Here is a 13203-nt window from a genome sequence, read left to right on the forward strand (position 1 = left end):
TGATGTAGCAAGAGGCTGGATCAGAAAACTAGTCTGAAGGATGAGTTGACAAGAAAAGGAAAAGTGACTTTTAAAGGTCCCTTCCAACTCAAATGATTCTGTAAAAATGAAAAATATTTTCCAGGACATGACATCTTTTTTTGAAGTTTTGCTTTTGGTTTGGTGGGGCTTGGATTGTAAGAATACTTCCTACTGATTTGGAAACCATTTTTCTTATGTTGATTTTGCAGAAAGCTGTGTCTATATAAAACAACGAGAAAGATGGGTAAATGCATGTCATAGTGTGAGGTGGTTCTTTATCGTGCTGTCATTTAGTCTATCTAAACACCCTTGTATTTTTTTTCCAAGTTGAACTTCTGTTGAAATGCTTTCCTGCCTTAGGTCTGTTCCTTTTTGTTTCCTCAGCATACTCAAATACAACACAGAACACAGCCTCAGAAGGAGAGACAAACTAAATTTTATTTTTCCTTAAATTTCAACGTATGGATGGTCTCTTTTTTTCCTCTGGAGAAATATCAAGTCATCTTAAAGTGTTCAAACTGGAGCAACATTTTCTGCTTTTTTAAGGAAGATAACCAAGAAATACTGGCAGACCCTTTTTTTGGAAAAACCTTTTCCACTTAAAAGAAGCAATTTTTCTTTGTGTGAGTAGGAGTGGAAATGGAAGAATTTGAACCAACTGAAACCATTGCTCAGCTCTCCTCCTGAAGCCACCATGGCAGTGACACACTGCTACCACAGTGCTGAGACTGAGTAAGAGGATATAGTAAGGGTTCATTGCTCACTGTTCCTCATCAGCCTTCATCAACTTTGTGTACTTTCAAAGTGAACTATAGCTGTGTCATGCCAGCAATATCAGCAGTATTTCGTGGAGAAAGAAATCTGGTGGCTGGTTTTGGATTTCATGGTTTAGAGTCTTGTTGAGTACCCTCTGAATGTGACAGAGGACCTCCAAGTAAATAAAGCAGAAGTGTCCAGCAAACCCCTTGTGAAATCAGTGTTTCAAGTATGTATAAAACACTCAAGTTGAAAACAAACAAACAGCTACTTCAGAGAATAAACCTAGAGCCTTGCCATACAGGGATTTCTACCCCAAATGTTGCTCTACATATTAAGGAGAATCAGGAAAGATTAAATTTTGATCTTGGGTGAATAAAAAAATGTGCATCCTTAGTGAAAAAGGTACACACTGGGTTGTGCGCTTCTTCACCTACTCTGCGATGAAGATTGAAAAAATCCATCAAGGCTCTGGTTGAAATTCAAAGAAGGACGGACAGCAGAGGAAGCAACTTTCTGTCATTCTTATGTGAGGATTTTGCTAAAATGCGCAAAGCAGAATCCTTTTCTCTTGATTGACATTTTGGAGGGAATATCCTATACTGTCCATCAGAAAGCATATCTATGTCTACAATTTTTGATGTAGTTCTAGAGAGAAAAGAGAAAGGAACAACACCCCCTCTCCTGACAGGTATGTCTTCTTCCCTCTCACCCCCACAACTATTCAGTATCTAAAAAAAACCAACGAAACAAAAAGCCCGTTATATGGAAATCCCTTAAAAAGAAAAAAAAAAAACTACCAAATTTTAGGTAGAATCCTTATTTAGTCGTATCACTCTTTTTAGAACAAATCTTCATAGTTAGGCTGAAGGCTTCTTTCTGGCATAACTGAAAGACTGCTAGGTGTTATAACTACACTGTTGACCTAAAATAATATTCTTTATCCCTCTACAAGGCTGATATGCTGATAAATTAATAAAGCTTATTGCCAAACTACCCCATAAAGAGAATTAAAAAAAAATTTTTTTTGTATACTTTTCCCCTCCAGTGGTTACCTGTGAATTTACTATATTGTAGCTACTTTTACTATTATAACCACTTCATTTATTGGACTAATACTAGCATAGATTAGTAATCCAGCATCTGTTAGAAGGCAGTAAAAATCTTAAGTGTTAATCTGGGCTCAGAGCCAGAAGGAAATCCTCATATTTGTAGTTGATGCAACACCAGTTTATTGTAATTACAGTAAGTGCAAGGTCTTGCTATTTGAGGAAAAATACTATGAGTATTTTAGAAGGCTGGTAGTATTTCAGGTTGGTATCTTCGTGTCATTATGTCATCATTTTGGATAGCTTACTTTTTTATTTTAATGTTTTTCTAAATCAAAATGTCACAGCTTGAAAGTAGTGGGTTTTTTATCCATTTTCTCATAAATTGAGGGACAGATTTTAGTGCTATATTGACACATTCAGAGTCTTAACAGCTCACAGAAAGCTGTAGAAATTTGTCTTCTTTCAAGGGAGAGAATAAAATTTATAGGAGCATTTGTCCTCTCAAAACAGTGAATACTGATCCTTTGAGTAAATCACCCTATCACAATGACCCTGTAGAGACGCATTTTTTTTCCATATAATTTTCTGTGGAGTTTAGAAAGACAGGCTATCTAAAATAGCTGTATATGTTCATGTATTTGTGATGGTGCTCCCAGTTTCTTGCTCCATCAACTGCCTTTTTCTCTCTGACTGGTAACATTAAAGATCTTCTTTTGTAGTGCTATTTTGAGTTCTTCAGACAGAAATTCGGAGAAATCATTTAGAGACCAAATATAGAATCATAGAATTGCTCAGGTTGGAAAAGACCTTCAAGATCATCAAGTCCAACCACAACCTAACCATACTACCCTAACTCTAACAACCCACCGCTAAATCATGTCCCTGAGCACCACATTCAGACAGTTTTTAAACACGTTCGGGGATGGTGAGTCAACCACCTCCCTGGGGAGACTATTCCAGTGCTTAACAATGCTTTCTGTAAAGAAGTTTTTCCTGATATCCAACCTAAAACTCAACTGGCACAACTTGAAGCCATTTCCCCTTGTCCTGTCACCTGTCACCACTGAGAAGAGACCAGCCCCGCTCTTGCTATTAACCGTTACTGAAAGTGTTGGTGGTATCACTATAGCCTGAGCCATTGTTTTTCTAGGTTCAGATTCAAAATATTTTATGGACCATTCTGGCAAAATCATTGCTGAATAATACATTGGTCAACCTAAACATGCAGCTCCTTGTTTGGTTGGTATTGTATGATACTGTGAATTCTAGCTTGATGTTTTATGCAAACTGTCAGAACCTTGTGAATTTATAATGTTGTCTTTATTTTTAAAGACCTGCAGTAGCACACAAAATAATGACCCAGTAACTGGAATGAAGTGTTTTCCTTCTGTTTACTTCCCCCCTTTTTCCTGATGTACGGAACACTGCCATTGAAGATGTTTCTAGACCCATTTTTTCTAAGCAGGGAAGGCATGCATTCTAGGAGGATCGTATCGCTCGATATATTTCTTTAGCACACCAGGCTAGTGTCTGTGATCTTATCAATCAGCCCTGCAGGGTATGTAGTCATTTCCCTGCAAGCCAGCATTCTTTGTTATCTCTCCTACTCTTTTCAGCTTGTCAGAAGCAAACAAGGATAGCCAGTAAACGTTTATTTCTTTATTTTCCTGAGTATTATTTCCCTCATATGCGGGAGTACTGATTCCTACTCTTGCCTTTTAAGGCAGTTTCCAAAACGTGTGAAAATCCAGAATATTTTTTGATGGAAATAGTACAGGAGAAGTAGCATTGAATATTTGACAACTGTATGCCTTTGTGCTTTATAGGTTCACCATTTCAGTTACCACAGAAATGCTTAAGTTTTAAAGTCTGCTTTGTTTATGGATTTGCAGTATCAACTGTTGCTGCATCAATAAAGTGACACTTTCTACCTCCTTCTGTTCACAAGTTTTCTGCCGGATACCGTGCACGGTTGATGTTGTGAATGACTGCAAACTGGGATTCATGGCTGTTTTTGAAAAGAATTCCAAAGGAGGAAGAAAAACCAAAAAAAAAAACAACCCCAAAAACTATTGTTTAAAGTTTACCATGAGTGATGTCTTCCAGAGTATTTCTTGTACGTCTCGTGTAATTGTGTCATTGGGATCCTTAGGCTCTGAATTCAACAGATAAATTACGCTTCCAAAATTATTTCTTGACCTTGATGTCATTTGAGGTTTAAAGTACCTTCATCTAAAAGGTGGAAGTCTTTATTTGTCAGGTAGGACACCTGTGTGTTCTTCCATTTTATTTTAAAATTCTGTCTGAGAATATCTACACCAAAGTGCGTTCAGTAAGACTGTCAGAAGTACACATTGGATATAACATTTTCAACTTTCTTTTTGAAAGATCTGTCTCCAGGGTACTGCAGAAACACAATGGTGTTTTTTTCCTTGATCACACAGAAAATATGCATTTAGAGTATATATCCACACACATTAAATATATATACACTAAATATGTTTTTACATGCATAAATTCATATTCCTTTATAACATCAGCTATAAGCCTGTAATTAACAGAACATAATTCAGGTTTCTTGATCTAATGTTGTACTACAGGTGTGTATGTTAACATTTGATCTTCCCACAGCACAACAGATAAATGGAAAGTCTTTAGCAGATAATGCATGTTAACTTTGCAATCACTAGTCTCTATGAATAATCCAAATGACATCACTCTTGTAAGTGACCAGCTTTCTTTGAATAATTATAATGTTCTTTATGTCCTACTGGTAACAGAAATCCGGTCTTCAAGGGAATCTGTGCCAGTAAGAATTTCCAAGAAAAATGACTAGCTTGAAGTGTTTTTAACTATCATACTACCAAAAGTATACTTATCATTTTTTTGGACTAATTGAGTAGAGCTAGAGGAAGTTACAGGACTTCAGGATTACTTTGCAGAAGTACCTACACGCAAAAATTTCTAGAGTAGATTGCATCTAGACCAGCGACACTATTAGAATGTCAAGGGTGAGCATAATGTCAGACTCTCTTTTGCCAAGACTGAAAAAATGATGCATGTAACGTATTATCCATCAGTTATTGAGGTGTTTGGGAAGGATACTTCAAACTGTACTTCCATCATCTTTTAAAATCATGGAATTTCTTTTTCTCTGAAAATGCTTAAAAATGTTCTGGGAAATCATAGAATCATAGAAATAAAGCCATCTAATTTATCTGCCATGTAATTCTACCTCCACGTGAGCAATCAGGTACTGACAGCATAACACCAGTATCTTACATTCAAATAAATGGAAAAAGCAAGTATTTGTTTTTCCAGAGGGCTGTTATGTCTGGATTCTGAAGCAAGTCACTGTCCTCAGACAGGTATTTGCTGGATACCCCCTGCTAAGAAATGTCTTTAAAACATCTTTCGTTAAAGGCTCCAGTTCACATATGTTTGTTTTGACACAGAAAATCCTAAGACAAAAGAAAAGTTAATAGTAGAGTAGGTCGTGCAGTTTCTGCATACACATACTCAGTTCATTCCTAATTTCTCCCTTGTTGATACAGTCTGGCAGTGTATGTCTCAGAAGGTTCTACTGTAAATCAGAAAACCCTCAACTAGATTGTCTTAAAAAAGAAAGAAAAAAAGGATTCTATTTCACTGCAGTTTTTCCTTTGGCACTTTGATACTGCTCTGAGATCTTACAGAGCTTTCATTTCTGGTAGTGATTTAAAACTCTCCAGTTGCCTCATTTCACAAGGTAGGAAAGTTGCAACAGCTGTGTTGCCTTTAAGTAAAAATTTTATTACTCTGCATCCTTGAGACATCTGTGCAACATTAGACAGGTTCATCATTTTCCACTTCAAATGTGTTACCTAATTACTTGCTTTTCATCTCTGATGAATTTCTAGCTATGATTTGAAGAGCTACTACCTGTAGTGCATGCCTGATTTCACTTACTTAGTATTCATAAAAGTATTATTATTCATTGTCCTCATTCCAGAAGCCTACCCCTAGTTATTACAAATTCATCCCTTCCTCTCTCTCTTCCTCAATATTTAATCAACGCAAAAGGACGTGATAGAGCATACAGGTAATGTAATAGAGCCCATGTTACAAGACAATCTGGAACACTTCTTAATGCTTACATGCTACTTAATAACGTTAGGAGAAAGTTTATCAGAATGGGTCTCTGTGTAAATATATTGTCTTTGCAATTTAAGATTGTGCCGCAGGGCAGTGGTGGTGCTAATTCTGCTGGAGTACTAAATGCCTCACTGCCTCTTTTGAAGACTGTAACTGTATTCAATGTATGCCAAGTACCGTGTGGGGTACAGGTTGTTGTACTGCAAAGCAGTTTTTTAGTGAGCTCTTCTATGTTAGATGCCAGTCTGTGTGGGTAGTCTATCACAATAATGGTTACCTCACAGCAATCTTATCTGCCAATACAAATTATCTGCATGGATTTTTGCAGTTTATTTTCTTTTCCTGCCACCATGGAATCTTCTCTTTGATGACTGTGTATTGGTAAAGTCACTGAAGGTTGATTAGGTCTGTCCTTTTTTTTAGTAAGATAGAAAATGCTTATAGGCTTACATACAACATTTGTAGAATCTTCTCAATTTCACACATGGAGTGTATGTCTCCCAAGAGCAGAGTAAATCTAGATAGATAATAAGATCACAATCCTGTGGTTTGAATTTGTGTTTTTACTCTCAGAGTCTCTTCTTTCTCTTCTTGCTACCTTGCATGGTAAGTTTATTTGTCATCCTTCTTGTCTAGATTACGTAGGATATTCCTAATTAAAAACAAATTGTAAGGTAGACCCTGTCTTTTTATTACTTGTGTTTCACCCTTGTGTTCTAAAATGACTATTTTTATTTGCATCTGAATTATGTCAGACAACTTGAAGAATTTAAGGCCCTGTTAAATTTAGCATTCCTTGCAGTGTCTTCAAGTATATATTTCCCTATTTTTTTATCTGCAGCATTCACTGAATGAATTCTTTATCTCACTGTCAGAATGGTAAACACTCAAAAAATGAATTCAAGACGATGATGTAAGTTGAACCTCTTAATCTTATTGATTAAAGAAGTGCAAGTTAAATACTTGGAATTCATATGTCAGATTTGATAGAAGTCTGTGTCTTGTATCGTACAAATTAGATGTTATATCTCAGAAGCAGAGATCTTAACTTCAAGTGTATCAATTTTTTTAGTGTATCTGAATAGAGATACCAAAGAAGCAGACTTTCTTTTCCAAGAAGGAAGTTGGTACAGATAAGCTTTATCTCAGTCTGACCTTGCACTGTGTGTATGTATTTTTCAACTTAGACAAGAATTACATTTGAAAATATGTCTGAAAATTTTACTTTTTCCATAGTTCATAATTTAATTATTAGAATCAGAAATAATAATTATAAGCCAGTTGATCATATGTTCTCTAAGCATATATAAACAAAATATGTGAGAAAATATAAGCGTGTATAGCTATATATGATAGGTACATACATATATATGTATGAAACTTTATAATAAAGGACTATCTTCTGTTTTACATAGCTTATTGATAGAAAATCATTTAGCTTGATAAGTACCTTCTCAATTCTGCAACTACTGCTTCCTTACTTAAGATAAATTTAAACAAAACTGGAAGAATCTCTTATATTTACAACTTTGTTACTGTTACTTCTTTTCATATGAAAATGTATAGAAAGAGCTTGCTGATCTTGTGTGTATGCATGTTTTTTCTGTTTCTTCTTAGCTTTTTTCTTACTCATAGACACTTTTTAAAACTAGCCTGCGGCGGTATCAACAGAAGCAAAGTGCTTTCATTTTGCCTTTTTTTTTTTTTTTTTTTTTTTTTTTTTTTTTTTTTTTTTTTTTTTTTTTTGTGGCTGGTACTACCAGAGAATGGAAGTGTCCATGATGGCACTGTATTTCTCAGAGTCACCACAGTCATCTTCATGCTGCTCTTCTTTGGAACTATTTAGCACCGACTTGTCCCAGAGAAGATGCTTTCCAGTAGTGAAAATTAAATCTGAGTGTTTGTTGCTCACACTTGCACAGATTTCTTTCTGTTGTGCTAAATACAAATTTATTTGAAGGATAAAAGACTCATTTTAGTTATCTGGGCACATAATGGGAAAAAAATGGACATCAGTTCTTCAGGTACTTTCTACTACAGGTTTTGCTCTCTGAGAAGCTTGTTTAGAAATGTACTGATGATCACATCATTATCTTTTTGTATTTATGTATTTAGTGTAGTTTGGTGGGATGTCAGTTTTCCAGAATTTCAAGCAAGTTTGCTTGATCCTTCTGAAAGAGTTGCAAATATAAACAAACTGATTTGACTTGTTAATGTTACCAATTGCCATGTAGAATAATTAGGAATCTTTCATCACTGTAGACTAGAGTAGTCTATGATCTAGGCTCAAAAAGAAAAAAAGCCCAAACTGTAGGGACACACCTCCCACAGAAGTTAAAATTCCCAACAGACTTTAAAATATTCTGGAAAGATTTTGTTCATCACTAGTCTTCTATTGTATGTAGCTACAACCTCACAAATGTTTACAAATCAATGAATGGCACAGGAATGTAGCCAAATGCAGTCCTTGCTGGTGCGCCCAGATTAGCTTGTTCTAGAATCATAGAATCCTTAGAGTTGGAAGGGACCCTCTGAAGGCCATCTAGTCCAACTCCCCTGCAGCGAACAGGGACAAGACAGCCAGATCAGGCTGTCCAGGGCCTTACCCATCCTCGCCTTGAATGTCTCAATCACAACCTGTTCCAGTGCCTCACCACCCTCACTGTAAAATATTTTTTCCCTATATCTAACCTAAATCTACCCTCCCTGAACTTGAAGCCCTTTCCCCTTCTTCTGTTGCCACATACTCTGCTAAAGAGTCTGTTCCCTTCTTTCCTATAGCTCCCCTTTAGATACTGAAAGGCCACTATCAGGTTACCTCGCAGCCTTCTCTTCTCCAGGCTGAAGAGCCCCAGCTCTCTCAGCCTGACCTCATAGAAGAGGTGTTTCATTCTTTGGATCATTTTTGTGGCCCTTCTCTGGATGCGTTCCAACAGGTCCATGTCTCTCCTGCATTGAGGACTCCGTATCTGGACGCAGTACTCCAGGTGAGGCCTCACCAGTGCAGAGTAGAGGGGCAGGATCACCTCCCTTGACCTGCTGCTCATGCATCTTTTGATGCAGCCCAGGATACAGTTGGCTTTCTGGGCTGCAAGGATACATGGCTGGCTCATGTCTAGCCTTCCATCCACCAGTACCCCCAGGTTTTTTTCAGCAGGGCTGCTCTGAATCCTTTCATCCTCTAGTTTATATTGGTAATGGGGGTTGCCTCTACCCAGGTTGTTTTTTCCTGTGTTTTTTTTTTTTCTCCAATTATTTCAGAAACTATAAATGCTAGAAGTAATTTTAATCTCTGAATTTATACTACTTCGTTCAAGTTTTGGAATAAAATGACTCTGTAAGAGGTTACTTCTCCCTGTTGATCCTTGTCATAAGTTACTATTTTCATGATTATCAAATGTAGATAATATTAATCTTCCAAATGATATTTTTGTAAGATGTAATTAGTTTTCAGCTAAACCTTTTCAACCTTCATAGTTACATTCTCTTAAAGATACTTTGGTATGCTAGACATAGATTTCAGCAGTCTGACCTTTTTTATCGATGCAGTACTCAACTTTGTGATGATGACACTTAGTGTTTGGGATAACCTAAGTAAAGCCATTCAAACCAGCCGTGGCTATAAGTATATTCCTCCTTAATTCTTTTTTCCTTGTATGTTTAAAATATATACCAAGACATTAAATTTTAATGGATGATCCAAGCAGATCAGTGAGTAACAAATTTCCACTGAAAAATAACATTATGGGGTTAAGCTTGTTGCCCAATTTAAAGCACCAGAGTAATGTGTTTAGTAAAAACACACTTGACTGTTATTAGTTCTGTTGGCCCAGAGCTTAGTCTTGTGTGTATTTATATGGGCTACCAAAAACCATTGTTTTTTAGATAGAGAATAAAATAATAGAGAGTAAAATGTTTATGCATAGTGCAGGGAATTCACTGAAATATTTTTAAAGGGATGGAATAGTACAGATTTCCATATTTTATGTAATAATAATCACGGTGTTGCATTCATAACATGGAGTGTGATCAGCATTTGACGTTCTTAACTGAATACGTAGATCTGGAAATACTTAAGTAAAATTTCACATTGGGATCTCAGTTTTGTGAATAGAGCAGAGGCAAATATTCTCTCCTTTTTTAATAATCTGTGTAAAAGCTGTTGTGTGTTTCAGAGCCTGCCTACTGCTGTAAAATTTGGTACAATCTAAACCAGAAGTTACATCTTCAATCTGTGTATTTACAGTGCTTTATTTTTGAAGCTTTGAAGAAATAACTATATATTAACTATGTAATTAATATTGCATACAGTGCTTTTACATCAGAGACATAGTTATAAACATTTTAAAATAAATGACATCTACGTGAACATATCAAATATATTTCTGTGTGGGAACAAACTCCATGCAGTGGCCCTACAAAGCACAAATAATCAGATGAAGCTGACTTAATGGGACAGCTGTAGTGCTTTTTCAACTTCAGGAATTTCTCCCTGTCCATCACAGTAATCCTTGACTCATACGTTTACACCCAGAAAACCCAAGGCTGTTCTGCTGCATGTTCCAGTTTGGCAGCTCTGGTGTTCCTGTGATTGTTTTGTTAGCCAGTTCAAGAAGCCATTGAAGTACTGATCCTCGCAAATGTATATCTGGATGTTAAGCTTCCTGACTTAGCTTGGTGCTATTTGTACAGATAATATAAATTGTGTTCAAAGGCTGGTATGCGGCAAGACCAGCTTAAATTAGTTCTCTGTTCCCACTTCTGACCACTGTCTTGTTCTGGCTTAAGTATTAAGAGTAGCCTCATAGTTACAGCATCAGACAATTGATCTCGGCTGAGACTTCTTTTACTTGCTGGGTTGCTTTGTATTCACTGGGTTAAAATAGCATCAAAAAGGTTTTAACGTGCCTGAAATCCTTGATCTGAGTTCATATGCGACTTCATAAGTGCTTGCATCATATTCTTGCTTCATTTCATCTTTCATACACAATAGAATATTGTGCAATGTAATACCAGCACAGTTTATGTGGGGTGGATGTAATTTTGTTACTAAGGTTCAGTCAATAACACTGATAGGAAGAATTAAAAAAAATGTATATTTTAAAGAACCAAATCCAAAATTATTTTCACCCAATTGCGAGTAATAACTTTCCATGAAAATTGCCTCATCCTCCTCTGCTTTTGATTAAGTGTCTTTGTTTCTCAGAGTATATAAATGAGTTGATACTAGCATACTAGCATTACATGCAAGTCAGCACCTCAGAAATCTTAAAGTGCTGCCCTGCCCATGCAGATGCACACAATCGTGCTGCTGAGGACCAACCTTATTTCAAAATTTATACGTACTCACATCAAGTTTCAGCTGTCTTGGGGAGATAGTACTATGAGAAGAGATTATTTTATACATTAAGAATTAAATCTAAGATACTGTTTGGTCTTGAAAGAACTCTAGCAAATTGTATATAATGAGACTGTAAGGCTGAGTGTGTAGCAAGTGTGGTGAGAAAAGAGGAGCATGGTTGAAAGGTCTAGAAAGGAAGGATGCAGCTAGAATCACTACTGTTTCAGAATACTTTTTACCATTAAAAATCCTTTTGAAAGTAGTTGTATTGTGCTTGACTTCTTGTTTCTGTTACTGGAATTACATAAAGAAACCATACTGTGTTTGTCCTCTTTCTCCTTCCTGTTACTTGTTCATTTTAGTAAAGAATTAATTTAAGTCAGACAACTTGTGTCTGCAGAGCTTGTTCTGAGTTAAGTTGAAGAATTGTCAATGCTATGATTGCTTACATTTGATTATAAAGCATTTAAAGTGCACTTTGTGTAATATCTTGGGTAATTTTTCTTCCAAACCCTTACAGTTTCAGACGTGACAAATCTCTGCCTAGCAGCAAATACAGAAAAATAATTGTCTGCCCATTGATCCAAGAGAATTTAATTAATTGCTGTACACTTTTACTATAAAATAAATCTTATTTTTTGCATGCTTTATTATAACAAGAAATTGTCATAGAAACTTATGTGACTACTTATTACAAAAACTTCCGTTACCTGCATTACCTAGTGTTCTTAGCATATTAATACGCTGGGTTATCAGCACTGAAAACACATTTGTTTTTTTCTTCTTGAATCTAGTAGTGAGTAGATTATTAGGCTGACAGCTTGTTTTTCAGTCCCTGTCCTTCCCTGGCATTAGCTTGTGGAAAAAGTTTAGCTTCTGTTGATGTATGAATAACTGTCTTGTGGTCATGACTACCAATAAAGATTATTAGCAGAGGCCAGCTAACATATATTGAGCGAGCGACCTTTCCGTAAAGCAGGGTGCTTGTGACAGTTCTAACAGATGTTAAGGATAGTAAAGGTTTTGTAACGTGTTGCTTTTACAAGAAAAGTGATGAATCTTTCTCTGTTTTCTTTCTTCTGGTATTTTGAAGATTTCTTCTATTTCTTTTCCTCTTGTGACTTCTCATTAATTTTGTGATTCTATTTCATTGAATCATTCAAAAGCTGTCAGATGTTGCCAGTGGTCGATGTGACTATCTGCATTGGCTACTCTTCTTCCACATCTCCTTATTTGCTACAGCCTTGTAGAAAAATACAGATGGTTTTGTGTACCAGATATGGTCAGATGGTGCCTTTCAGGCTGCAAAGGACCTTGATGAGGCAGCTGTGTTTGCACTGGGTGCTATTCTAATCCTTTAAATGTGTTGGGTTTGACCTACCAGCAACCAGTTCCATGAAATAGATCTGCAGGCAGATGTGGTGGATAGGACAGTTCAGAAACCTCAGGAAGTTCTCCTGAGTTTATGCTTACAGCTCAGTTGTGCTGAAAACTGAAGTTGTTTAGATTATACCTGTTTCCTGAGTAGAAAATGACAAAAATGTTTTACATGTTGATCATCGTTTAAGTTACTTGTAATAGGACATTTATTTAGATAGTATTTTTTGTGAGTTTTACTTACTCTGTTCTGTATTTCATTTTTCTTATCAAGATGACTTACTTATTCATAGTTTCATTTCTTGGTTCCGTCTTCTCACCTTTCCAAGTCCAGTACTGTCTTTAGTTTGAGAGCGTAAACTTTTGTGGTGTACCTGTCATGATGTGTGGCACACCAAGGGATAGCACAGGAGTCCACAAAGATCTAACTTCAGGAGTGAGAGTCCACATTTAATGAAGATTCGGATACATCCACTGCAGTGGAGTAAATGACTCAATTTCCATTTACGTCACCAAAGTGAC

The 13203-nt window shown here is 36.3% G+C and overlaps 1 protein-coding gene across 7 annotated transcripts in view; it reads left to right on the top strand.

The window, feature by feature from the left end:
• Window positions 1-13203, top strand: part of ATF7IP (activating transcription factor 7 interacting protein) — a 109060-nt gene that overhangs the window by 32262 nt on the left and 63595 nt on the right. For 2 of the 7 annotated variants that reach the window (XM_021378600.1, XM_021378775.1), the window contains one exon: window positions 406-1468. The exons of the other annotated variants lie outside the window; for them this stretch is intronic. The gene's annotated coding sequence lies outside the window, so the exon portion shown is untranslated. The remainder of the gene's footprint in view (window positions 1-405; window positions 1469-13203) is intronic. 7 annotated transcript variants of the gene reach the window in all.

This window comes from Numida meleagris, chromosome 1 (assembly GCF_002078875.1).
Source record: "Numida meleagris isolate 19003 breed g44 Domestic line chromosome 1, NumMel1.0, whole genome shotgun sequence".
In the NCBI taxonomy this organism is placed as follows: Eukaryota; Metazoa; Chordata; class Aves; order Galliformes; family Numididae; genus Numida; species Numida meleagris.